The sequence below is a fragment of the Carcharodon carcharias genome, chromosome 2 (genome assembly GCF_017639515.1).
Source record: "Carcharodon carcharias isolate sCarCar2 chromosome 2, sCarCar2.pri, whole genome shotgun sequence".
NCBI lineage: Eukaryota > Metazoa > Chordata > Chondrichthyes > Lamniformes > Lamnidae > Carcharodon > Carcharodon carcharias.
Genome location: NC_054468.1, coordinates 30,436,084 through 30,463,442, shown reverse-complemented (window position 1 = coordinate 30,463,442; position 27,359 = coordinate 30,436,084). Strand labels below are relative to the sequence as shown.

General features: G+C 42.9%; 1 protein-coding gene and 1 long non-coding RNA gene across 5 annotated transcripts in view; both read right to left on the bottom strand.

Moving 5' to 3' along the window:
• mecom (MDS1 and EVI1 complex locus) overlaps window positions 1-27,359 on the bottom strand; it is an 837,494-nt gene that overhangs the window by 222,431 nt on the left and 587,704 nt on the right. The window lies entirely within an intron of this gene.
• LOC121270293 lies at window positions 13,878-16,659 on the bottom strand. Its single transcript, XR_005941503.1, has 2 exons — window positions 16,506-16,659; window positions 13,878-14,693 (listed from the first exon to the last, which is right to left on the bottom strand). It is a non-coding gene; the product is annotated as an uncharacterized LOC121270293 (long non-coding RNA).

The following is a 27,359-nucleotide window of genomic DNA, read 5'->3' as shown; positions in this document are numbered from 1 at the left end:
TTTTAATGCCCCCCATCCTGGTGAAGAGTTCAGAGGCCCTGCGATTGGGTGGGAGGGTGTGTCAGGTAGAGATCCCACCACCCTCCCACTGATCAACTCCGTGATTGGAAGGCAATTAATTGATCCTTAGGATCGGACCCATTGTAATACCGGCAGTAGCCACCACTCCCAGTGATGCTGCTGGTACTAGAAAGCTGGCAGCCTCTGACTGACCAGCACCTCTCGGGGACAGGATTTCTGCCCTGCTTGGGACTTAGTTGCATGGGAGGGCCATCACTGTCCAGGTAAGTGCTTGATTCCCTCAGAAGCTGTGGAGTGCCACAGAGATCAGTTCTGGGGTCTCAACTATTTACAATCCATATCAATGATTTAGATGGAGGGGCCTACGTATGGTAGCTAAATTTGCCGATGATATGAAGATGGGTAAGAAAGTAAGGTATCAAGAGGAGGTAGAAAGGTTGCAAAGGTATATAGACAGGTTAAGTGAATGGGAAAAAATTTGGCAGATGGAGTTTAATGTGGGAAAATGTGAACTTGTCTACTTTGGCAGGGAGAATAGAAAAGCAGCATATTATTTAAATAGAGAGCAATTGCACAATTCTGAGGTACAGATGGATCTGGGTGTCGTACTATATGAATCTCAAAAAGTTAGTAGCAGGTACAGCAAGTGATTAGGAAGGCAAATGGAATGTTGGCACTTATTGAAAGGGAAATGTAATATAAAAATAGGGAAATTTTACTGAAGCTGGAAAGGATGTTGGGGTGACCACATCTGGAATACTGTGTACAGTTTTGGTCTCCTTGTTTGAAAAAGGATAATTGCATTAGAAGCAGTTTAGAGAAGGTTCACTCAATTCATTCCTGAGGGACTGATCTTATGAAGAAAAGTTGAACAGGTTGGCCCGATAACCACTGGTGTTTAGAAGAATGAGAGGTGGTCTTATTGAAACATAGAAGATCCTGAGGGGATTTGATAGGGTAGATACTGGGAGGATGTTTCCACTTGTGGAAGAGACGAGAACCAGGAGACACAGTTTAAGAATAAGAGGTCTACCATTTAAGATGGAGATGGGGAAAAATTGTTTCTCTCAAAGGGTCATTAGTATGTGAAATTCTCTTCCCCAGAAAGCAATGGATGCTGGGTCATTGAATTTATTCAAGGCAGAATTAGACATATTTTTGATAAACAAGGGAGTCAAGGGTTATTGGGGGCAGATGGCAAAGTGGAGTTGAGACCACAACCAGATCAGCTATGATCTTATTTAATGGCAGAACAAGTGTGAAGGGCTGAAAGAACTTAGGAACATTGGCCTACTCCTGCTCCTATGTTCCTGACATTGGGCCTCCAGAGAAAAGCGATATGGGGCTCCCACTGGTTCTGCAATCTTTGGGCAAGACCCTAATTGCCCATATTAATTTCTACTCGCAGAAACAGGAAAGTCACAGGAAGGTTACACACCCAGAAACAAGGCAGTTACAATAATATAACACACCCAGATATGTCACCCACAGTAATATTACATGTGCAGAAACAAGACAGTCACAGCAATATTGCAAACACAACAACAAGTCAGTTTCAGGAAAATTACACAACCAGGAAAAAGGAAGTCGCGGGAATATTTCACACCCAGAAACAAGACAGTCACAGCAATATGACATTTCCAGAAACAATGCAGTTGCAGTAATATTACACACCCAGAAAACAAAACGAAAACAAATCAGTCACATTTATATTACATGTGTAGAAACAAGTTAGTTGCATCAAAAATAAAAACAGAATTACCTGGAAAAACTCAGCATGTCTGGCAGCATCAGCGGAGAAGAAAAGAGTTGACGTTTCGAGTCCTCATGACCCTTCAACAGAACTGAGTGAATCTAAGGAGGGGGGTGAAATGTAAGATGGTTTAAGGTTTGGGGGGGTGGGGGGGGGGGGGGGGGGGGAGAAGTGGGGGTGGGTTGGTGTGGTTGTAGGGACAAGCAAGCAGTGATAGGAGCAGATAATCAAAAGATGTCACAGACAAAAGAACAAAAGAACACAGAGGCGTTGAAGGTGGTGATATTATCTAAACGAATGTGCTAATTAAGAATGGAGGGTAGGGCACTCAAGGTACAGCTCTATTGGGGGTGGAGTGGAAAGGCTAGCAGGGCATAAAAGATTTAAAAATAATGGAAATAGGTGGGAAAAGAAAAATCTATATAAATTATTGGAAAAAAAGAAAAGGAAGGGGGAAGAAACAGAAAGGGGGTGGGGATGGAGGTGGGAGTTCAAGATCTAAAATTGTTGAATTCAAGATTCAGTCCGGAAGGCTGTAAAGTGCCTTCCTCCAGAGGTGCTGTTCCTCCAGTTTGCGTTGAGCTTCACTGGAACAATGCAGCAAGCCAAGGACAGATATGTGGGCAAGAGAGCAGGGTAGAGTGTTAAAATGGCAAGTGACAGGGAGGTTTGGGTCATTCTTGCGGACTGACCGCAGGTGTTCTGCAAAGCGGTTGCCCAGTTTACGTTTGGTCTCTCCAATGTAGAGGAGACCCCATTGGGAGCAACGAATGCAGTAGACTAAGTTGGGGGAAATGCAAGTGAAATGCTGCTTCACTTGAAAGGAGTGTTTGGGCCCTTGGATGGTGAGGAGAGAGGAAGTGAAGGGGCATCTTTTGCGTGGGCATGGGGAGGTGCCATAGGTGGGGGTTGAGGAGTAGGGGGTGATGGAGGAGTGGACCAGGGTGTCCCGGAGGGAATGATCCCTACGGAATGCCACCAGGGGGGTGAAGGGAAGATGTGTTTGGTGGTGGCATCATGCTGGAGTTGGCGGAAATGGCGGAGGATGATCCTTTGAATGCGGAGGCTGGTGGGGTGATAAGTGAGGACAAGGGGGACCCTATCATGTTTCTGGGAGGGAGGAGAAGGCGTTAGGGCAGATGCGCGGGAGATGGGCCGGACACGGTTGAGAGCCCTGTCAACGACCGTGGGTGGAAAACCTTGGTTAAGGAAGAAGGAGGACATGTCAGAGGAACTGTTTTTGAAGGTAGCATCATCGGAACAGATGCGACGGAGGCGAAGGAACTGAGAGAATGGGATGTAGTCCTTACAGGAAGCGGGGTGTGAGGAGCTATAGTCAAGGTAGCTGTGGGAGTCGGTAGGCTTGTAATGGATATTGGTGGACAGTCTATCACCAGAGATTGAGACAGAGAGGTCAAGGAAGGGAAGGGAGGTGTCAGAGATGGACCATGTGAAAATGATGGAGGGGTGGAGATTGGAAGCAAAATTAATAATTTTTTCCAAGTCCCGACGAGAGCATGAAACAGCACCGAAGTAATCATCGATGTACCGGAGAAATAGTTGTGGAAGTGGGCCGGAGTAGGACTGGAACAAGGAATGTTCCACATACCCCATAAACACGGCAGTTGCAGTAGTATTACAAACCCAGGAAACAGGGAAGCCGCAGGAATATTACGCACACAGAAACAAAGCAGTTGCAGCAATATTAATACACACAGAAACAAGGCAGTAGCAGTAATATTACGCAATCAGAAACAAGTAGTTGTAATAATATTACACATCCTGAAACAAAGCAGTCCCTTGTCATATCAGAACTATGACTTTCGCAGTCATTTTGCATACAGAAGAAAGACAGTCGCAATACTATTACACACCCAGAAATAAGATGGTGACAGTGATATTACATACACAGAAATGAGGCAGTTGGAGCTATATTATAAACCCAGTTACAAAGCAGTCACAGTTATTTTACACATCCAGATGCACGGCAGTCACAGTAATATTACACACCCAGAAACCAGGTAGTTGCAGGAATATTACACACTCAATAACAATACAGTTGCAGATTATAACCTCAGAAACAAGGCATCCACAGTAATATTACACACTTAGAAACAAGCTAGTGTCAGTAATATTAATCATTAGTGACAAGGCTGTGCGATAATATTACACATCAAGAAACAAGTGTCAGGTCCCAGTCTATTTTGGACTTTCAGTCAATACCTTTAAAAAATGGACATACACAGACTATTAAAATGGCTGCTGCAAATCATGTGACCTTTGGCATTTTGAGCTTCAGACAGTTCCAAGTCTCAAGCATTTGCAACAATCTTCAGCCAGAAGTGCCGAGTGGATGATTCATTGTGACCTCCTCTGGAGGTCTGCAACATCAGAGATGCCGATCTTCAGCTAATTTGATTTACTCCACGTGATATCAAGAAATGGCTGATGGCACTGGATACGGCAAAGGCTATGGATCCTGACAATATTCCGGCAATAGTAATGAAAGCCTGTACTCTAGAACTTGCCAAGCCACTAGCCAAACTGTTCCAGTACAGCTACAACACTGGCATCTACCGGGCAATGTGGAAAATTGCCCAGGCATGTCCTGTACCCAAAAAGGAGGACAAATCCAACCCAGCCAATGAGCGGCCCATCAGTCTACTCTTGATCATCAGTAAAGTGATGGAAGGGGTCATTATCAGTGCTATCAAATGGCACTTGCTTAGCAATAACCAGCTCACTGATGTTCAGTTTGGAATCTGCCAGGGTCACTCAGCTCCTGACCTCATTACAACTTTGGTCCGAACATGGACAAAAGAGCTGAACTCCTGAGTTGAGGTGAGAATGACTGCCTTTGACATCAAGGCAGCACTTGACCAAGTGTGGCATCAAGGAGCCCTAGTAAAAGTGAAGTCAATGGGAATCAGGGGGAAAATTCTCCACTGGTGGGAGTGATACCTAGCACAAAGGAAGATAGCTGTGGTTGTTGGAAGTCAATCATCTCAGTTCCAGGACATCACTGCATGAGTTCCTCAGGGTAGTGTCCTAGGCCCAACCATCTTCAGATGCTTCATCAATGACCTGTCCATCATAAAGATCAAAAGTGGGAATGTTGCTGATGATTGCATGATGTTCAGCACCATTCACAACTCCTCAGATACTGAAGCAGTCCATGTCCAAATGCAGCAAGACCTGGACAATTTCCAAACTTGGGCTGAAAAGCGGTAAGTGAGATTCGTGCCACATAAGTGCCAAGCAATGACCCATCTCCAACATGACAAAATCTAAGCACTGCCTCTTGACATTCAATGGCATTATCATTGGAGGTGGGCCCAGCATGGGTTGTACTCAGTCAGGTATAAAAAACAGGCCATTAGGAAGGCCCATTTGGGAGTCCAGAAGTTGATAGCTCTCTTTGTAGCACTCTTTGTAGTACACTTTGTAGTACTCTTTGTACTGGAATAGCTCTCTCTGAGCAGTCAGGTGAGTGGAAACTCTCTATTTGTTGTAAAACTGGTTGGTGACCCTGGAACAGATGGTCCATCATGGACTTTTCATAGGAAAAAAGTAGTCATTGTTGCTGCCTATTTACATTGTACAGAAGAGAGTGAACTGAACCACTTAAAGCATGAGAGGAGTCACAAGAAATAGCCAAGGAGATGGCATAATCTTTGCACTATGAACTGATAAAGATATTCTGCATTAGTTTGCTACCATGCCTTAGGAGGTGCATGAAGAACAATAAAACTGCCATGGTCCTTTGACCATCCACCTGCCCTTTTGCCACCCATCATTCAGGCTGTGCCCACTCAGTTGACCACTGACTAAGTCCTTCACAGCTGCACACTGACATGGCACAACAGTGTGAATAAGAGGCAGTTAGAGATCAAAAGCATAGCATGTCATTTGGGAGTAACAGGCTGTTATGGCACAGCAGATGGTAAATGCTGAGCTGCTCAAATCCCAGAGGGAAACTTGAAACAGCTGTCACAACTGTTTGCAATTTGTACGAAATGCGTGCCTTGAATTCAACAGTAATAAGCTCGCCATGTCTTAGAGGTTCTTTACAAAAGTAAATTAAACATTTATTAATAGAAGAAAAGATTTTAAGCACATACATAGGTCTACAAATTACTAATATAACAACTCCTAAATCTCCTAATTAATCTAGCTCCCAGTTATACCTCTGTTAAGGCAACAGGAAAACAAGATAGATTTCAACAGACCCATGCAAAGCACACAATACCCTGGACAGTGATATTCACACTGAGCTTTGGTTCCCTTAGACAGCAGCTTGGTGCATAGAAGCTTTTCACACTTGTTAGACCATAGAATTCCTTCTCCTTACACATAACCTCATCTTCTTTATACAGGTTTCACCCTTTTGTAATGTCAATTCCATCATCCCAATATGTCTTTGCAACTTTACTTTCTCCATAATATAAATCTTCCATAGTACTCATGTTATCAGTAATCTTTGAGAAAAATAAACACACTGTTTAGCTTAGCCTCTGTTGGCCAGGTCTAACACCTTACCATCTCTTTGAAATTTATGACTCTGGTTTATCTAAGAATGCAAATATTCCTCACACCTCATATTCTAAAACTTCAGCCATTTTTATGTATTTAGCTTTTCAAATCTAGCTTATCTTTTGATAACTCAAAAGTTCCAGACCAGCTGCCTGCAATTCGATTAACCCCCACTCACACAACCTCAGACAGAAAAACTAATCCAAGCCCCACTATTAACCTACCTTTACAACAAATCACAATAATATTATGAAAATTATTATATTTGCATGACATCCCTCTCCTTACTGGAAAATGAATGATCATAATTTTAAAAGATGGCTTCATTTTCTTAACCCATCTTACATTACCTCCTATACTTATCTATATACCCAAACTATTACATTACCAGATGCATGCATTAACATAACAATATACATAAAATCTTTGGTATCAACAGAAATCATTCCAGTCTAGTATTCAGGTTTTTAAATGTCCAATTCTCCCTTTCAGCTTCAAACTCTTAACAATGCACCTGCAATTAGATTTTCTCATCCAGCCACATGTATAATCTGTAGATTAAATTGTTGCAGTAATAAACTCCATCTGAATAGCTTTGCACTTTTGTCTCAAATTTGTGCAAAAACTTTAAAGGATTGAGGTCTGTATAAACAATTGTTTCTGATGAATTGTTAGCCATGTAAATCTCAAAATGCTGCAATGCTAACACTAAGCCTAGAGTCTCCTTTTCGATCATTGAATATCTTCTCTATTGTACATTCAACTTCCGAGAAAAGTACCCTATCGGTTTCTCAATTCCAGTGTCATCTCCTTGCAACAATGGGGGCCCCAATGCCTATATCGCTTACATCAATGGCCAACTTAAATTGCTTGGCATAATTGGGTACTGCCAAAACTGGTGTTGTAGTTAATACAGTTTTCAAACTGCCAAATCCCTTCTGACACTCCAAAGTCCATTGAAACATTTTTTAAATAAATTCAGTCAATGGAGCAACCACACTGCTAAAATTTGGTACAAATTTCTGGTAAAACCCACTCATGCCCAGAAACCTCAAAACTTCTTGTTTTGTTGTAGGCACTGGGAAATCCACAATGACTTTCACATTTCTCAAAGCTACCTTTCCATGTCTAATGGTATGGCCTAGATATGTAACTTCTGCATTTTCAAATTCACTTTTAGCCAAGTTCATCATTAAAATTAACTTCATGTAATAAACAAAATAATTCTTCCAGATGTTGTAAATGCTGCTCTCATGTTTGACTGAAAACTACCAAGTCGTCAGCATAAACAGCACAATTGCTCAGTCCTGCAATTAGTTTGTTTGTCAGTCTTTGAAATGTTGCAGGTGCATTTTTCATACCAAATGGCATGACTTTAAACTGACATAGTCCAGCTGGCATCACAAAAGATATCGCCTTCGCACTCTCTGATAACACTACTTGCCAATATCCTCTTAGCAACTCAATCTTTGTGATAAATTTTGATTGTCCCACTTTTTCAATGCAATCTTCCAACCATGGTATAGGATATGAATTCGCTTTTGTCATTGCATTCACCTTTTGATAGCCCACACACAGCCTTTGTGTTCCATCCGGTTTAGGTACCAGTACAATAGGCGAACTCCAGTTACTGCAACTAGACTCAATGATATCATTTTGAAGCATGAATTCAATTTCTTTCTGTACTTATGATAAAATTGCTGGATTTAATCTATAAGGATGCTGCCTTATCAAAGAGGAAACTTCTACACACACATCATGTACAACTAAATTTGTCCTCCCCGGCTTATTCCCACAAATAGCTTTATGTGACTGCAATAGCTTCTCCAAATCACTTTGACACTTATCTGGAAGGTAACTCAATATTACATTTAAATTTTCAAGTACCCCCTCATTATCCAATTTGATTAGAGGAATTATCAATTTCAGAATCCTGCATTTCTACCTCTTTCTTTTTATCTACCACCGCTAAAACCTCCTTTTGGTCCTCTTCCCTGTCAAAAGTATTTTTAAGCATATTTACATGACACACCCTCTGCTTCTTTCTTCTATCTGGTGTATTTATTAAATGACTTGCTTCACTCAGTTTCTTTTCAATCCTGCAATCTTGTCTTTAACAAGTCACCCAGTACTGGTAACAGAACTAGCACTTTCTCCCCAGCAAAAAAAAAACTATGAGCTGTAGCTTTCCTGTCTGCCTTCACTTTCATCACTTGCTGTGGTATGTTTAAATGTTCCCGAGCTAACTCACATGCTCTGTCCAATCTTTCTCTGAAGTTTGATGTGTAATCCAGGAAGGTAATTTCTGAGTTTTGACCCACCAATTTCTCATGAATCAGTTTCAATTGTCCTTTTACTTCATGACCATAAACTAATTCAAAAGGGCCAAAACCAGTCGATACGTTAGGAGCAACCCTAATAGCAAACAACAGGAATGGAATTCCCCTATCCCAATCCTGTGGATAGTCCTGACTATATGCCCTCATCATAGTTTTTAAAGTTTTATGCCATCTTTCCAAAGCCCCTTGTGACTCATGATGGTAAGCCGTTGACTTAAACTGTTTTATCCCCAAACAGTTCATTGCGGTGAAGAAGTAAGTGGTGCTATGCTGAGCTTCAGTGACCAGGACCTGTAGTTTCTAACGGAGGATATCCAGAGGAGAAGACCTTTATCCTGCTGTCCACACAACCCTCCTGCCACAGCAAAGAAAACCTGGGTGGAGGTATCAGCAATAGCAATAGGGGACCACAGACAATCATGGACTCAGTGCTAGTAAAAATTCCACGACTGCTAAGGTCAGGCAAGGTGAGTTGTTTGGCACAAGCACACAGAGGTCCAAAGTGAGGGATCACATCTGCATGCTGCAGGTAAGCTACAAGACCTGACACATACCTCTGTTACAGCATGAAGCTTATAAGTCCAAGCTGCTCATGTGGGTGCACACAGTGCAGATGTTAATGAGCACTATGATGCATAGACACATTCAAGAGATTTCTCCCTCCATGCACTCTATATCAGGCTAACATTAAATAATGGTGTCTTTGCAGTCTGAAAGTGCCCACAGCACCAGGGTGATGGCTCAGACTTGGAGTGGCTCAGTGAGGCTGCAGCCCATTTGTTCGGTTGAGCAGACAACCATGGAAGAAGCCAGGGTGTCTGTCCAACTGCTGTCAGTGATGGCGAGTCACCCATAGTAGGTGATAAAGGCAGTGGTAAATGCACTTTGGAACATGGTGGTGATGGTGGAGGTCATACTGTCAGTTCACTGAGCACAAGGGGATGTTGGCATGAGGAACGTGCAAGGATGCAGTTGCATCATAAGGGCAGCACGGGCATGATCACAGGCAATGGCAAACATCAGAGCATGCTTCTACAATGTGAAGGCCTGTATCTAAATAACTCCTTTTGTGTTTCACACAGGTCACAGTGCCGCTTGCTCACCCCAGCCCCGGGTCACCTCATCCCTCAGGCATCAGGAGGAGAAAGAAATGTCTAATGGGGCAGCATCACAGCTTACTAGCCCACACTCCACCAACATAGATACTAGCACATGGAGGAATGTAGCGCACATGTAGAGTTGGTGGCACAAGGTGAACGGCACCACACCAGAGTGTAGGATGTGTTAGGGTCAGATACATCTGTACACAGTTGCCGTCGAAGCCGGGGGGGAAAGTCCTATGGGCAAGGACAAAAGGCCTCAGAAGTCACCTTTTAGGCACGGTATGTGGACATCTGGCAGAGCTCCCTGAGGCAATGCAAGCTGACACACTGCGAGTGGAGGAGGCCATGGCGGTCATAATCTCCACATTATCCATTGGGCTCAACCACATAAACTCCGACCATGAAAGATAGGCCACTCCCATAGAGAGACATATACAACAACAGTCAGAGTGGACGCATGACCAGCCTTTAGGCCAGGAAAGGGTCCAAGCCTCACTCAGTAGCCTGGATCAGTCCGCACAGAGTATGAGTGCTGACATCCACAGAATATATTAGAGGCTGCATAACCTGAACAAGACGCTGAGTGGTTTATGAAATGGATGCCTGTTGTGCCCCAGCAGCCAGCCCCAACAACCCATCCTGAATGCCAACCTAGGCTGTGAAGGAAGGTGTGTCGAGTGAAGGTTTAGAGATCATCTCAGCATCCTCATCTTCCAACTCCCCAGCCCCTCTGCCCCTCAACTCCTCCACAGGTGGCAGTGACCATAGTTGCTCCTGCAGAAATGCAGAGGCTGCAGTCTGAAGGAGGTCCCCAATGGGTCACTGCACAATGAGGCTGGCACCACACTCCTCAATTCCATATAGAAGAGAAATGAGCAGCCTGCCTCCACCTCCTCTGAGACACAACAGGGGGCACTTCGGAGGAGTGTGCACCAGCACAGGGCACCATCTTGCCTAGAGCACCATGGCTACATCTTTCAACTTCATAAATATCTCAATTAAGTACTTTTTGAATACATGTAAATACACTCTTAGACATCATGCTGTGTCTTTGTACACTACAAAACTCAATGAGAATGTTAACATAATAAAGGATGTTCTTCCCAGTGACACTGAAGCCGACATGCCAACATCCATCGCGCATTGACATCATCAGGATCAAGGGTGTGACCATATTTATGAGGCAGTGGAAGGCTTCATCCTTCTCTGGTCTTTCACAAAAGGTTGCAGTGAACAAAGGGTCAGGGACTGAGATGCTCCTTGCAACAGTTACTGCCCATCCATGTTCTTCATTAAAGGAGGCTCAATAATCAGACTGAATGATCAGATGGAGTTCATCAGGTGTAGCTCAGCATGAGGGCTGGTTTAATAGCAGCCATCCAATGATGCAATGAGCTAAGTGTTGGCAATGTAGGTCGAGATGCCATGTATACTCCAGTCAAAATTGCTCCTCTGCTTACTACTTTGGAAGCCTTTGTATTCTTAGTGGCAGATTTGCAAGTGAGCCGAGGTTCATGGGAGCAATTCATGCTGCATATGGTGCTCACTCCCGAAACTGGACCATAGGGGTGAATGGATAATGCAAAATGTCATTCCAAGATTTGGTTTAGCACTGTTGTGGCATCACCCTGTGCAATCTGCATTTTCTGCATGTCTGTTAGCATATACAATCATATCACTGGATGTGAAGTTATGATTTCTGCTGGCACTCTCAGCATTTTGGGCATGGTTTAAGTATGCACAGGGTGGCAGCTTTGGGGCCTCATTGACAAGCGTTGGCAGTGATGTGAAGTGTCCAGGTTGTGAAGGATATCTCTAGTTGTGTGTTCGCAGTATGCTGAGGCCAATCATTGCAATAGTTTTATCCATATCTATGAGACTAAGTCAAACTCTTTGATGTTGATTTTTCCCTTTTATCAGGGATGGGTATTTCCCTGAGTAACTGTCGCTTTCATGTAAAAGGTTCAGTATGTGTAAACAGGTCACCAAGGACTGGCTAATGACAAATCTCAGGTCCCTAGGTCAATCCATGTTGGGTGAGGACACCTCTGGTGAAGAGCCCCGCCACACTTTGCACAGAATCAGCCATGACTACATGGGCATGCCTCTCAGTTGCTCTGCCATTGCCAACCTCTTCATCTTCCTTAGTTTCAGATTCCTGAGAACAGACAGGACATCCTTCTCCTCCTCTTCCTGCTCATCCTTCTTCTCAGATATTGGAGCTTCGGGCACGGCATCTTCATCCTCCAGTTATAGGCCCCTCCGCTGCTCAATGTTGTGCAGCATGCAGCACACCACTACTATTTAGAACACTTTTGCAGGGGAATACAGCAGAGCTCCACCTGAATGGACAAGGCATCTGACGCACATTTCGAGAATGCCAATAGCCTACTCTACTCTGTGTTGCCACATGGCTGTTGTGATAGCTGCATTGAGGCTCAGTTTGTGCCTAAAGGGGGTCATTAGCCAATTCCTAAAGAATACCCCTTGTTCCCTAGGAGTCAACCACAGATCGGTGTACGTGGATGAAAAACCTGAGGGAGTTGGGAGCTCCTCAGTATGAAGGAGTCATGGCAGCTACCAGGGAATTTTGCAGAGGCATGCAGAAAAACCTTCCTCTGGTCACAAACTACTTGCACATCGAACAAGTGTAAGGACTTTTGGTTGACAAAGGTGTCTGGTTGCTGATTTGAAGACTTTCAAGTGACATGGGTGCAATCAGTGACTCCAAGGGAAACCTGCCAATTGTCCAAAACCATGGCTTTCTGCATCAGAGATTCAAAACATCAATTGGAAAAATTAACGTGCTCCTCCACACACGCAAACACTGCATCGGTTGTGCCTTGATGCAGCTGGGTGCAGCAGACTATGATATTCTGCAGAGGTCTCCTGCTGAGCCTTGGAAAGAACATCATGCATAAAAATTTAGAGCAACAGCCACCTTTACAATCACTGGCAGGGCATGAGGATCGACAGACTGTGGTTCAAGATGTTATTATACCATGGCACCCACAGAAATATTACACACACAGAGACAAAAGCAGTTGCAGGAATATTATGCAAACATAAACAAGACTATCACACCATTATTAGACACCCAGAAATGAGCCAATCTCAGTAATATTACTCACCTGGTGACAAGGTGTAGTTGATAATGGACGATACAGAGTGATTGCAGACGAGCTACAGTGGATGTATGAGAATGGTGCAAGACAGATGAATGTGACATTCCATGACAGCAGATCCCCTGGTAGGAGTAGCTACAAGCAGCAGCAGTGACATGGCAGTTGCAATAATATTAGACACTGAGTAACAAGGCAGTCTCAGTAATATTACTCACCTAGTGACAAGGCAGTTGCAATAATTTTACGCACCAAGTAATATTATACAACTGCAAACAAGGTAATTGCAGTAATATCTGACAGCCAGAAACAAGGCAGTCACAGTATTATTACACAACAATAACATGGCAGTTAGTCGTATTACGCACGCAGAAACAAGGCAATTATAGTAATATTATGCACAAGGCAGCTGGAGGAATATTATGCACAGGGGAACAAAGAAGGTGCTGTAATATTCACCACTCAGAATAAGGCAGTCACAGGAATATTATACTCCCAGAAACAGGGCAGTCACGGTAATATTGTACACGTAGAAACAAGGTAGCTGCGGTAATATTCCACACCCTAAACAAAGCAGTCCCTGTAATATTACACACCCAGGAACACGGCTGTCATTGTTATATTACAGGTGCATATACAAGGCAGTGCAGTAATATTACATGCCCAGGAACAATGCAGTCAGGTTAATATTACATATGTAGGAATATTGCTGTCACAGTAATTTTACAGTTGAAGAAACAAGATAGCTGCAGTAATATTCCACACCCAAGACAAGGCAGTCATAACATTGTATGCTGAAACAAGGCAGTTGCAATAATATTACACACCAAGAATCAAGGCAGTTGCAATAATATTAAACAACCAAAGTCAAGTTAGCCAGAGTGGCTTTTCACCCCAATGTAAGAGCATCCTCCAGTACAGTATTGCACACTCCCTAAAAGAATATCCCAGAATATAATTGCGCAATGGGTCAACAGCCTCACAGGAATATTAAGCAAAGAGAAAGCACTCCTCCAATGTTTTATTACATACTTGAACATCAGGCAGTCTGAGTGCAGGCAAAATCATATTACAAATCCAGTAAAGTGCCAGGCTCTGTTACTCTCAGAGAGACCCAGTCTAGACTTTTCGTATGTACCCAGCAAATAATCCTCTTAAAAGTAATATTATTAACTTTAAAAAGCAACACGTCTTGGACATGCGAGATCAAGTTTCCAGAGCTAGATGAACCTCATGACGTTATTGTATGTCACCAGTTTCTCACAGCTATTTTGTGCCTACTGTCTCTCAAATGCATATAACTAGTTGCTCAGTTATTTTGTTATTGGATGCCATTTGTCCATTATAGTTATTGCACACCACCAAATCTCTCACACTTACTATCAAGTTGAGTATTCTTCATCCGAAACCCTCAGGGCCAATTGTGTTTTGAATTTCAGATAACTTCAGTTTTTGGATATCGCATATAGGCCTAGGCCTACTTACATTACAACAGCTGAAGCCTGGCAGTTATGGTCTAAAGTAAATAAAATGGTTAGAAAAGTAAGATGTACCACTGGATAATAAATACAGGGTGCGGTCAACTTGAGTCACAGAATTCTTGTGCTAAAGGTCGATGACATTCAAAAAAAGTGCGGTTTTGTGTCCAGTTGTTGGATGTGTCCAGTTTTCAGGTTTTCGGATAAAGGAAACTCGACCTGTAGTGGTTGTAACTTGCTGATACCAATGACCAAAGGAACCTTGTATGATATACCTCCTCACTAATCCAAGACCAGCTAATTCACTCTGTGTTCCTTGATGGAATTTGGGATCTTGTTGACCTCTATAACAGAACAGAACCACATACTGCATTTAACCAAAGAGTGAGCGTTTGAACCCTCAGATGAAAAATTTTAATTAAGAGATTTGTGGTTATTAAATAATGGTGAGTCAATGAGGATCTGTGAAACATAGAGCTAATTGTATTAAGGAAATAAACGTAACAAATCATGAGCCAGATGTCAAGCTTTACCTTGTACATTCAATAAATTCTGCAGGCCCCTCCCTGAACCATCTCTTTACATCACAAGCATTGAATAAAATCAAGTTGAAATATTAAAAAAATATGCATTATGGAATACATGATAAATTTTCAATACATGGTGCACTGGCAGAAAGATCTCATGTGGCTTGTATGCCAACGTGTGCAATAGCAAATATGATTTTAGTGAAAGTTACTGCAATTCTGCAATCAGTTGAAGAAAACCTTATTCTATTGAGTGGAAAGTTCTTATGGTCAGAAGCCACAGTGCTACAGGGAGATGATGCTCCATTATGTTGTGTCATGAAATGGTTACATGCTGCTGCATTCACACTATTCTGCCAGTAGAAATTTCTCAATCTTATTTGTGTTAATGGCAAGAGAAGGACTTGGAGCAACGTGTGGAGGATTCTATTTTCACCAGGAGGAAAAACCAAAATTTGGACAGTGAGCCATCCTGTTCCATCACTCCCTCCTCCACAAATGCATTCCTGGGACTTTATTTTTACATTTATGTGCAGCTGGTTCAACAATGACAATATTGAGAGTTTGGGGGTGAGTCAGTCATCTATCTTCTCAGCCAGACATCATTATGTGATAGCATAGGGGCAGGTAATTGTGGAAAGCGGGGGGCGGGGTGGGGGGGGGGTGCGGGGAAGCTCAAACTGGAAGCAGGAAAGTAAACATTTTTAAATCACAGAGAAGCACAATGTGCACATAATTTGACATTAAATTAATTCCTTTTTAATTCACTCTCCTTCTCAGTCCTAACACAGTTTATTTCTCAATCCTTAAACCTCATTGGTTAAGGAGATACCTTGTTGGTTGTCCTGTTTAATCAAATCCCAGATTTGGACTGGACTGGATTTTTGTCCCATGTCCCGATCCTGTCGTCAGGATTAAGTGCAGATGTGGAGTGTGGAGACTGCACCTTGGACCTCGACTCTGGACCTGGACCCCCACCCCCACCCCCACCCCCACCAAATACTGACGGCGAGATGCAGAGGCTGATTTTGAAGGAGACAGCCAATTAAGTGGCCGCCTCCGGGCGCCTGTCCAATTAAAGATGGTGGGCGGACTCCTGAGTTTGGAAAGCCAATAGGAGGTTTGTCCAGCACGAATGGGTCTATAATCTCACCGTCAGAGGTGGGAGCTGCTGAAGTAGGCCGGAAGGTGCGAGGGTACGTCCTTTCCACTGGTTACAAATTAATTAAGTACGAGAGCTTGGGGGCGGGGGGGGGGTGCGGTTTGGGCCTTCCAAGTTCGGGGGGAAGGGCCTCACAGTAACGGGCATTGCCTCGATTGTGAACGATTTCCCCCCCAAGGGGCTTAATTGGTTATCCGCAAGTTTGGGCGGGTGACCAGTAAAGAGGATCCACCTGCCTCTTCCAAAATCACGGGGAGGCGGGATTGTGTCGGAAAGCCAGTTCGACACTTTCGGAACTCAAAATGACAGCTTCGCTCGCCAGTCCCATCTCCTCAGCTGAAAATGCAGACCCCTCTTTCCCTCACTGCACCATTATCAGCCTCGCACTTACATCAACTCAAAGGGCAATTTTTTTTTTTGAGCTGAACGGTGCAGCTAAATGTTTAACGGCAGACTCAGTTACATACCTGGCTCCAGTAAAATCTGGATCATTGTTTTCTTCTACACTAACTTCTTCCGTGAAATAAATATTTGAGACTTTCCACTTCACTTTGTTACTGTTTATTACGATGTACTTCAGGCCTTACGTCCCTTCCTGACGGCAATAACCAGCACAGTCAACCACAGGATGTACAGGTGCTGCTACAGATAGACAATATGCAGTATTTTCCACCAATTGCTGAGATAATCTTTTTTTTTTAAAAAAAAACTCAAATGGTAAACAATAAACAATGAAAAATGCACGGAAAAGTGGGTCAAAAATAAAATACAGATGTCTTTGTGCAGCCTATAAATATGACATGATCGTCACTTTGTTGTGTTCTGATGAATTCAGCTCCCAGCTTCTGCAGCTGGAAGGGAACTGACTCCCGAATTAGACCCATGTAAGGAGTTTCTTTACACTGCGTCTGGTTGATTCTTCCTGATCTAAACAATAGCTTCAATGCCATCTGCTCATCTGTGGCTCACAGGCATTGCCGTGGAATGACTCAGCCAAAAATATAATTGTCTGTCCCAGGGACACATGATACTTTATCAGCATTGTTTCCTATAATTAGGAACACAAGTATTTCTGGATTCCCTGCTCAAACAGGAGAGCTGTCCTAGACATTTCTTTAATACGTGTGATGATTGCACGTTTTGATTCCAGGGTTAACCCTGTTAATTATTCCCGTCATACTAAACGCGAAATGTAAATACTTGGAATACACAAGCGGCCCATCAGCATCTGCATAGAGAAAAGTCGGATGAATGTTTTAAATGGAAACCATTTGTCGGGACTGTTCTGATATTTTAAAAAAGCCTGCACATTAAATGTGAATTTATTTTTACCTTTTTATTTATTTACTTTTATTTTTCGGCTCCTGCGGTATACGTTGCGGTATTTTCTGTCGTTACGCCGGGTGGCATTTTTCTGATAAATTCTAACTCCCTGATTCACGGAGCTAGAACAATTGTGACAATTTGAAAAAAAAAACTGAGCACAAGGCAGTAATAGAGATTCAAAGCCACCAGATAAATTAACCTTCTGTGCCATAGAATAACCTAAGTCAAAATATTGTAAGGAAAGGATACATCGCTCTGCCCCCCTTTGGCAGGACGTTAATATCACTTCTCCAGCCTTTGATACTGACAAGACTTCACTTCCCAGCCATTCTGACTGGAGGTGCTGCAGTTCCTCCTCACTTCAGGATACAAACAGCCATTTGTAAGGAGCTACAGCTGCATTTGGAATATGAGTAATAAGGCAAAGCTGAGCTCTGCCAAATGGCAGAATGGAGACGTAAGCACTATGCCATAGCCACCTCTCAAGTCCGTTCCAATTGCGGTTAAGTCTATCGATGCCAACATGTTGGTACCACAAGCCACAAAATAAAGTTACAAATCAGAAGGCAGTGAAAATATTAAAAAAAACCCAGAGTATTAACTTTTACTGAAGCCGATGAGAAAGACACACTCCCAACCCCACAAAAAATAATTAAAACGTTTTATCGTACTTTTCCAATGAGGCTGCCAGCCAATCAGACAAGCATTTCATTTTAAGGCTCTATTTTAGTCAGGGGTTTTAATCAAGCCCCATTCCTCAACAGCGGATCTTCGGCCGTGTCACATGGCATTTTATATCCACACAATAGCACCAAAAACAGCCTATTAGATTTACAGCACCATTAACCTTCCCAGAAGTTTAGCATGTTGTGACAGAAGCCTGTGAATGCTGTTGAGTTGTAGAGTTTTGGGGGTAACCTGCGTGTCAGAGAAGGATGACAGGGGTCAATGTGGTGTAATCTTTCATTCTGCCCCAAGGCTGTCAGCTTCTCTCGAATGTCTCGCACATTGATATACATTTCCATTATTCAGTGCAGAAAGGAGAAAGGAAAGCCAAATACATTGCTTGCCAATCAGATTTCACATATTTTGTGGTTAATGTTTGTGAACTATTAGATGGGAAAACATGAAATTCATTTTATGAGCTGTGTTCTGCATTTGTAATCTGCCTTTATAATGTGTAAAAAACGAATGCCAGCATAGTATGCACTGTGTAAAATGGGCAAAGCGGATTTGGGGGGAAAAGAGGAGAGGCAGGAGGGATGTGGATGACAATCTGAAATTGGATATCGCAGGATATACAAGTAGCTTTAAGAAAACTGGAATTGTACGCAGATTCTGCCCATATGTATGGATGGCACTGGGGGAATTAGCTATGCTCTTACTAGCAATCTGGAAACATTTTTCTATTAAAAATCAGATCTGATATGAAATGTAGAGGGCCAATCACAGCGAAAAACTCATGCTTTTCTTAACTTCCAGCTATTGTACATAACACCATGGGTAAAGGACATAATGGAACTAAGAGACAACGGCTGTTTAAGGATCATGAGTTGGTCCACTCAACCAGTGTAGGGCTCAAAATTGCATATTTAAACATCTGCCTGCCTGTTTCAGGCGATCAGACTGCTCATCAACTTACAGGGCTGCATGAAAATTGCATGAGTTGGATCTTGGTCAATTGGCTGAGCAAGACCCAAGCACACCCCTCTCCAACCTGGCCCCAGCATCCCAATTTTTCAATTGCTGACAGCCCATTTTTCAGGCAAAATAATGGGCAGCCACCAGTTGAAAACAAACCCCTATGGACTTCCTGAAGAAAAGATGTTGGGGCAATTTTTAGATTACAACAATAATAGCTTATAATAATATAGCACTTTCAGCATAATAAAACATTCCAAGTCACTTTACAGGTGCATTTTAAAACAAAATTAGACACCAAGCCACACAAGGAGATGTCAGGTCAGATTAGGTCGATAATGAAACATCTTAATCAAAGAGGAAGGTTGTAAGGAATGTCTTAAAGGAGCAGAGTAAAGTAGAAAGGCAGAGAGGTGTCAGGAGGATGGCCCAGAGCTTGGGTCTCAGGCAGCTGAAGGCACGGTCACCAATAGTGATTAAAATTGGGGGTGCTCAAGAGTCCATAATTAGAGGAGCTCATATATCTCAGAGCATTGTTGGCCTGGATAGGTAGGGAGAGGGCAAGGCTATGGAGGGATTTAAAAACAAGAATGAGAATTTTAAAATCAAGATGTTACTTGACTAGGAACCAATGTAGATCAGCATTAGTGGGACTTGATGCAAGTTAAGACACAAGCAGCAGGGGTTTGGATGGTCTTAAGTTTATGGATGGTAGAACATGGGAGACCAGCCAGGATTGGGTTGGAATAGTCACATCTAGAGAAGATGAATAAGGATTTCAGCAGCTGATGAATTGAGGCAGGGTCAAAGTTGGATGATGTCATGGAGGTGGAAATAGATGGTTTTTGCGTTGGCACAAATATGTGGTCAGAAGCTTATCCTATGGTCAAATGTGACATCCAAGGTTGTGAACAGACTACAGAAAATGCTGGAAAACCTCAGCAGGTCTGATGGTATCTGTGGAGAGAGAAACAGAGTTTCAAGTCTGTATGTCTCTTTATGACTCTTCTTCAGAAGGAGTCATACAGACTCAAAATGTCAACTCTGTTTCTCTCTTCACAGATGCTGTCAGACTTGCTGAGTTTTTCCAGCATTTTCTGTTTTTGTTTCAGATTACCAGCAGCTCCAGTATTTTGCTTTTATCTTGTGAACAGACTAGTTTAATTTCAGACTGTTGCCAGGAAGAGGGATGGAGTTGGCAGCTAGGGAACAAAATTTGGAGCATAGTCTGAAAACAATGGCTTCAGCTTTCCCAATAGTTAATTGGAGGAAATTTCTGCTCATCAAGTACTGGCGCTATATACAAGCATGCGGTGGGCAAAGACAATGCAACACCCAAACAATGGCACATCTGAGAGATCCTCATTTCTATGTTATCGTTGACAGGGGTGAGGAGGAGCAGGAAATCTGGTGACTCCTAAGGGGAGCCAAGCTGGAAGTAAGCCTTTAAAAGACCATGGATGGCAGCAAGCCTGGAGTCATGGGGGACCTGAGCATTCATGCTCCTCCTCACCTCACACAAAATCAATGGTATAGCATTTCCTTTTGGCTTTTTGGAGCTGTGCCTGTAAAAAAATGACTGTTGGTTTGGCCGCTTCCATTTCAGTTCAATGGTGGGGTGTAGAACCTGGATTTAAATGTATCAATATATTTTAATCATACCTGTTTGGGCAGGCTTGCTGGCTGCTCACTTTGCATTAAGTTGGCTGGACCTCAGGCAGTTAGTCAGTGATAGGTGATCTCTTAAAAAATTTTTAATTTTTTTTCTTTTACCTGCCCACCACCCTGTTTTTCAACATGAACTAATAACAAAAGGATGTGTTGAAATGACACTCTGCCAGCTTTGAATGATATTCAGCCAAGATATGGGAAATGCTCTCAGCTGTGTGTGTCCTGTACTTCTGATCCCACAAAGAACATAGCAAAGAAATAACGCATTTTGAGACCTCTTTTGGCTCCAGGCCCTCTCCCTGCAAGGTCGGCCTGACAAATATGAACAGCAAGCCTCCGGTTAAAATTGCAGTCATGCCCAGTGACATCATCAAAGCTTGATCTGTGTATTTAAAGAAAAACCCTGTTGACTTCCAGTGGGTGTACTCTTGCCTGCTCAGAAGAATAAGATTAGAATTTGTGGGAAGATAATGAGATCGGTGTGGTTAAGTCCCATGAGCCAAACCAGCTGCCTGCTCACCTGGTTTCTGTTGAGGCAAGTTTAAAATCACCCTTTACATATGGATTCCAAATGACAAATATTAGGGAATGATTTTCAGAGAGAATTTCCACGATTCATGAAGTCAGCTGAGCCCTGAGATCGGATTATTGTAACCTAGCTCTCCCAGTTAGATATTATGCTTCATGTACTCGCTATTATTAAATTACCACTTTGATCTGGATTACATAGCCCTTCTGGTAGTTGGTCATTTAAAACAAAAACATTGGTACTGCTCCTATAACTGAAATTCAAAAGGAATAGAACTATCTGCATTTGTGGTTTATGTTCGATATTATGCAGAATTAAGATCATCCTCCTGAATCTCTTATCAGTATGTTGGCATTGCCAATATCAGATAAAACCAGTACATCCCTTTCAACATGTAAAAAAACCTATCCTTCAAAGCATTGCGCCCAAATCTAAAGTTGATTATCGTCAGTTTAATGCAGGAAGGCACAGGTGTGTAATTCACCAAATCCCCTTTCAGTCAATCACCTTGTCCTTGTTAATTGGACTGTACTTTTGTTGGGAATTTGTTTGTAGCAAGGTTTAGTTCATTGCATGAAAAAATATAGTGATGTGTGCAAGTCTGCCTTGTATTTTAGAACATGCATGGATGCTAGCACTGAATGCACATGAATGAGACTAATCATGAGCACAAAAGTCAACAAGAAACAAACCCCAGAAGATGAGCCCATTATCTCTGTGCCATCTCTACCATGTCCACATCACAGATGTCCAGCTTTCATCATTCTTTTCTTGAATTACTGCTCCACCAACCTCAACAGAGTGAATAAATCTTGTAGTTGCTATCTGGAATTTAATCATGATTAGTTAGACTTTGAACAAAATAGTGTTTTTTGGTGTATTGAAGAGCTTCTAAGGAATACTGATAACAAAAGGATGTGTTGAAATGACACTTTGCCAGCTTTGAATGATATTCAGCTAAGATATGGGAAATGCTCCCATATCTGTCCTGTACTTATTCCATATACCTTCACTTTTTGCGTTTCCTTCAACTTTATAAGACAATGGACCAGATCTCCTGAGGAGCAGAAATAGTTGTCAGGTGCTGCTCCACTCGAACTTCCCCACTTCGATGCTGTGCCACATTTCTTGCTGGGTTGTCCTAGTCTGGCTTTCCCAGAAATACAAAGCACAGCGCCCCTTGGAGAACTCTATTGGATCCCAAAGAGTCAGGGGAAGGTGGAAAATGCCCTTTTATACGGCACTAGCTGTATATGGCAAGTTTAAAGGTGCACTTTGATTGTTAACGAATTGGTGAATGGGTGAGTGGATGAATGAGTGAATGGGTAGGATGGTAGGCCGGGTAGATGGGTAGGATGGGTGATGTGGCAGTTGGGTGGGGTGGCAGGTGATGGGGTGGCAGGCAGGTAGGGATGAGTGCTCAAGTCTGGTCAGGATAGTCAAGGTGGTTGGGGGGTGCCACGTGGTTGAGAGAAATGGTTGCAGTGGGCAGTCGGGCGGTCGAGGGGAGAATTGGGTGGTTGGAGTGGTAGTTGGGCAATCAAAGGAGAAGGCAGGGGGGTCAGTGTCAGTGATTGTGGTGGGGTGGTAGGGCGGGATGCAGTGCGGGGTCAGTTCTGTAGTTACCTAGGTGTTAGACCACGTTTTAATTAGTCTAATTTTTTCTGGGTAACTACCAAGATGAGTAGCATGGAACTGTCCAAAGTCTCCGACTCTAAATCAGAGTTGGAGACATTCACAGACAGTCCCAGGGAGCAGGGGAATTGCCCATTGGAAGTTGAAACTTCCCAGCAATTCCCACGGAGGTCTGTGCATCAGCACTTCCATTGGGTCCCTATGCGTACATTCGGTCGTATGTCCGGTCTCTGATGAGCTGGAGACTGGAAGGTCTGGGCCAATGTTTCTCATTTTCATCCATCTGTCTCTTTACTTACTAAATTGAAGAGCTCGAGTACATCATAGTGAATTGGAATACGATCTCTGGTATGATTGGTTCCATTGCTAGTACATTGTTGGCATGCCAATATCATTTTGCTGACTATTTTGTGATTTTATAGTCAGAACAGTAATGCTGGGACCATGGAAACATGGTACCATTGAAATCAGGTTAGCTCAGATATGATGTAAGGTTCGTGGGTTTTGTTTGAATTCCTTTTTGCACAGCTGGAAGAAACATTGTGCAACCTTCACTTGACGATTAATTTAATCACTGGCATCTATGACTTTAGAAAGGTACTGTCAGTATTTATGATTGACACAAGTTTGACAAGAAACTTCAAAATCTAAGCCTCCTGCAAACCCTTCACAGAAATCCTTAGTATTAAGCTCATACTAAATGGCAAGTTTCCTAAGTGCTGGCAGGCAGTAAATGGGGTGAATTAAGATCCACGATTTACCTTCGGGTAAACCAGGAATAGATGGCCTATGGAAGGAACAAGTTTGTTGGCTGCATGACATTTTTCTCAATTGTTGATTTCTTCTGGTCTTCTGATGCCACAAAGTTTAGTTTATGTTTTGCTAGCTTCAGGTCACCAAACATGAAAAATGAGTCCAGAACCTTGTACACTTTGATACCTTCATTAATTTCTTCCTCCTTTATTTTTTTGTTGTAATATGCCTTTAAGGGATAGTAGCATGCCATCACTAGAAGGGAAGTGTGTCATGTGATCCAGTCTCTATTCCGCTTTGGCCTGTGAGCAGAAAACAGCACATACAATTCTGCTGCTGATGTCTTCAAGATTTCTACCATTGTATAAATGTTCTTGTGTGCCTAGTCTAAATAAATGAACCCACAATGTGTTTACCCAATCCCTTAAGAGTGATTGGTGCCTTTACATCATTATAAAAACACAACTTTTTTGAAAGCCCACTTAGTTTCCTTGGTGTATGCTATGCGGTCTAGATCTGTTGCTTTGTCACTTATCATTAAATCTTCTTTGCTTATTTGTACAAGGGCCTTGATTCTTTTTGTCCGAGTTAAACTTAGCAATCTGATAAGTTTTCATTGAACCACTTTCAACCACTGCTTCCCCTGCCCCTTGGCACTATCTAGATACTGCACCCAAAGACAGATGGATCAATAATGTTATGTCTGCAAGCATCCCACTGAACGCCACTACTGCTGAGTAATTCTATTTTCATACAACTCACATATGCAAGGTGATACTGATTCTGAACTGCTTAATGCTGATTTCCATGCTGTTTTGACACTGCATGCCAATTGATCCAAGGAATGAAAAAATCCAACAACAAAGTTATAACAGCATAAGGAAGCATGTATTATAAAAGACCATAGAGTCCATCAAGCCCTTTCCTTCTATAGGTTTCAGGATAATTCTTAAAACTTTGCCCTAGACAGCATTATGAAACTGCAGTCATACACCCTTATCAATTTGCCAGCTTGATACCACATGGAGTAATTGAGACAAATAGCATAGATGCATTTAAGGCGAAGCTAGTGAAATATATGAGGGATGTGCTGATTGGGTTAAGGACGTCAGGTGGGAGGAGGCTTATCTGGAGCATAGACTCCTGATAAATCAGTTGGCCCAAATGGTCAGTTTTTTGCTGTGAATTCTATGCAATAGTATGCAATGCTTCAGTTTATCAACAGGATTGGAATATGTTAGGAAAGGGGAATAAAAGAAAATATGATCGGTGTAGCCACATAGGATTACTGCTTGCCCGGAGTATAAACATCAATTGGCCAAATGGTTAGTGGGTTATGTTCTGCATCATCACATTTGTGGTATGATTTCAATTTACATTTTTTCTGAAGTATTTGTGGCCACATGTATTGCGGAGTGGAGTGTGGAGCTAGAGTACTTTTTTTTTTAAATAGTCTACCCATGGAAAGTACAAGCCTCTCATTGTGCAAACGTTGAGCACTGTATTTAAGCAACTTTTTGAAAAGGCCAAGGCCTAAAAATTCTATGATGTTGCACAATTTTTACAGATGTAAAACAGGTGCCCGAGGGTCCAATAAAGTGGGCGGTATGCAGTCATTCCACCTTGGAAGTAAATCGCAAAGCATATTGGTTAGGGCTGATCAGTAGGCATCTAACATGCATGTGTGGCCAATTCTTCAGACCCTCACCAGCCAGTTGAAAGCCATTTGCTTAATTTACTGGGGAGCCTGGAGGAGCAGGAATGCTCTGAGCTGATTGACCTTGCTTACCAGCCCAAAATGAATGCCAGCTGCCTGTTGGACCACGAACAGCACCCACAGATCACCAGTACTATCTTAATGAGGCCAGTGGACATGTCTTCCATGGTCCTGCAGCCAGCCTCATTAGGCGTGTGTAGCATGACCTAATTTGGGCATGATCTATTTTTTAAGCACTGAGGTTTTTCTACCTTAAGAGAAATGGCAGACAAAAATTGAAATGTAGCCAATTGTAGTTGAACTATTGCCATCTTTGAATGCTGTAATTCCCAATCAGACCATGTCCTGTGCTACTGCATGTGTGCAACTGCTGGTGTGGGGTGAGCAGATAATAAAACCTTTGTGTTAGATACATACAAGAGGATACACAGGATGAAGTATGTTCAAAAGAAACAATACATCTCATGTCAGCAGTGACTCAGTGGTCGTGATCTTGTCTGAGATTCAGAAGGTCATAGGTTCAAGCCCCCATCTTGACATTTCAGTGCAGTACTTTTGTTTGAGACAGTAAACTGAGGACACATTTGCCTTTTCAAGTGGATGTAAAAGTTCCCATGGAATTCTTCAAAGAAGAGCAAGGGTGCACTTCTGGTGTCCCGGCCAACATTTTTAAAAATTATTTCACGGGACGTGGGCCAGAATTTTTATTGCCCATCCCTAAAACTCATAATTGGTCATTTATGTTATCATTGTTTGTGGGAGCTTGCTGTTTACAAATTGGCTGCTGCTGTTCCCTACATTACAACATTGACTATACTTCAAAAATAATTCATTGGCTGTGAAGCACTTTGATGCATCCTGAGACTGCAAAAGGTGTTATATAAATGCACCACAAGATTGAAGCTTTTGACTGATGTCATGTTAAATCTCTAGTGCCCGTTAGCAGGTGCAGGCATCGCGCGGCCCGATTACGCAGCACCCAATGGAAGTGATACAGGCAGTCATTAGGCACATGTTGTGGAGTAGCCCTCATTGCTGAGCAGCCACACTCTCATTTGACATGGTGGCTCAAAGGTAGCAGAATTGGCTGACTATGCAGAATAAAAGCACTGTGACTGCTTCCAGTATGGCAGGCATCCGCCAACATGATGGTCAATGCATGGTCGCACACCAACAGCAGTTCGGGGAATGGAACACTTTTGGATACACCTCCCTGCTGAGACCTGATGCCTGCAGAACCGCTTGTGTGCAGTCAATTGCTCCCTGCATCACTGGGAATTCCACTTCCCCGGCAAAGCCACGAGGCCGCTCCTCCTGCTCCCTTCTGCTTAGGGAGAAGACAACAAAGTCACAAAGTCTCTTTACATCGACCTCGCTGATGCAGCGATACATATGAACTGAGAAATGTTGCCAATGTCACTGGCTCCAGCCTGGAAGGATCCTGTGTCATAGAAATTGAGGGCACAAAGGTCTTGACAGTCACTGGCAACGGTGTCTTGGCCCTGCTCTGAGGTAGGAGCTTTTAAGACCATAAGACATAGGAGCAGAAATTAGGCCATTCGGCCCATCGAGTCTGCTCCGCCATTCAATCATGGCTGATAAGTTTCTCAACCCCATTCTCCCGCCTTCTCCCCATAACCTTTGATCCCCTTACCAATCAAGAACCTATCTATCTCGGTCTTAAGTACACTCAATGACCTGGCCTCCACACCCTTCTGTGGCAATTAATTCCATAGGTTCACCACTCTCTGGCTAAAGAAGTTTCTCCTCATCTCTGTTCTAAAAGGTCTTCCCTTTACTCTGAGGCTGTGCCCTCGGGTCCTAACCTCTCCTACTAATGGAAACATCTTCCCCACGTCCACTGTATCCAGGCCTTTCAGTATTCTGTAAGTTTCAATCAGATCCCCCCTCATCCTTCTAAACTCTATCGAGTATAGACGCAGAGTCCTCAAATGTTCCTCATATTTTAAGCCTTTCATTCCTGGGATGGTTCTCGTGAACCTCCTCTGGACCCTCTCCAGGGCCAGCACATCCTTCCTGAGATACGGG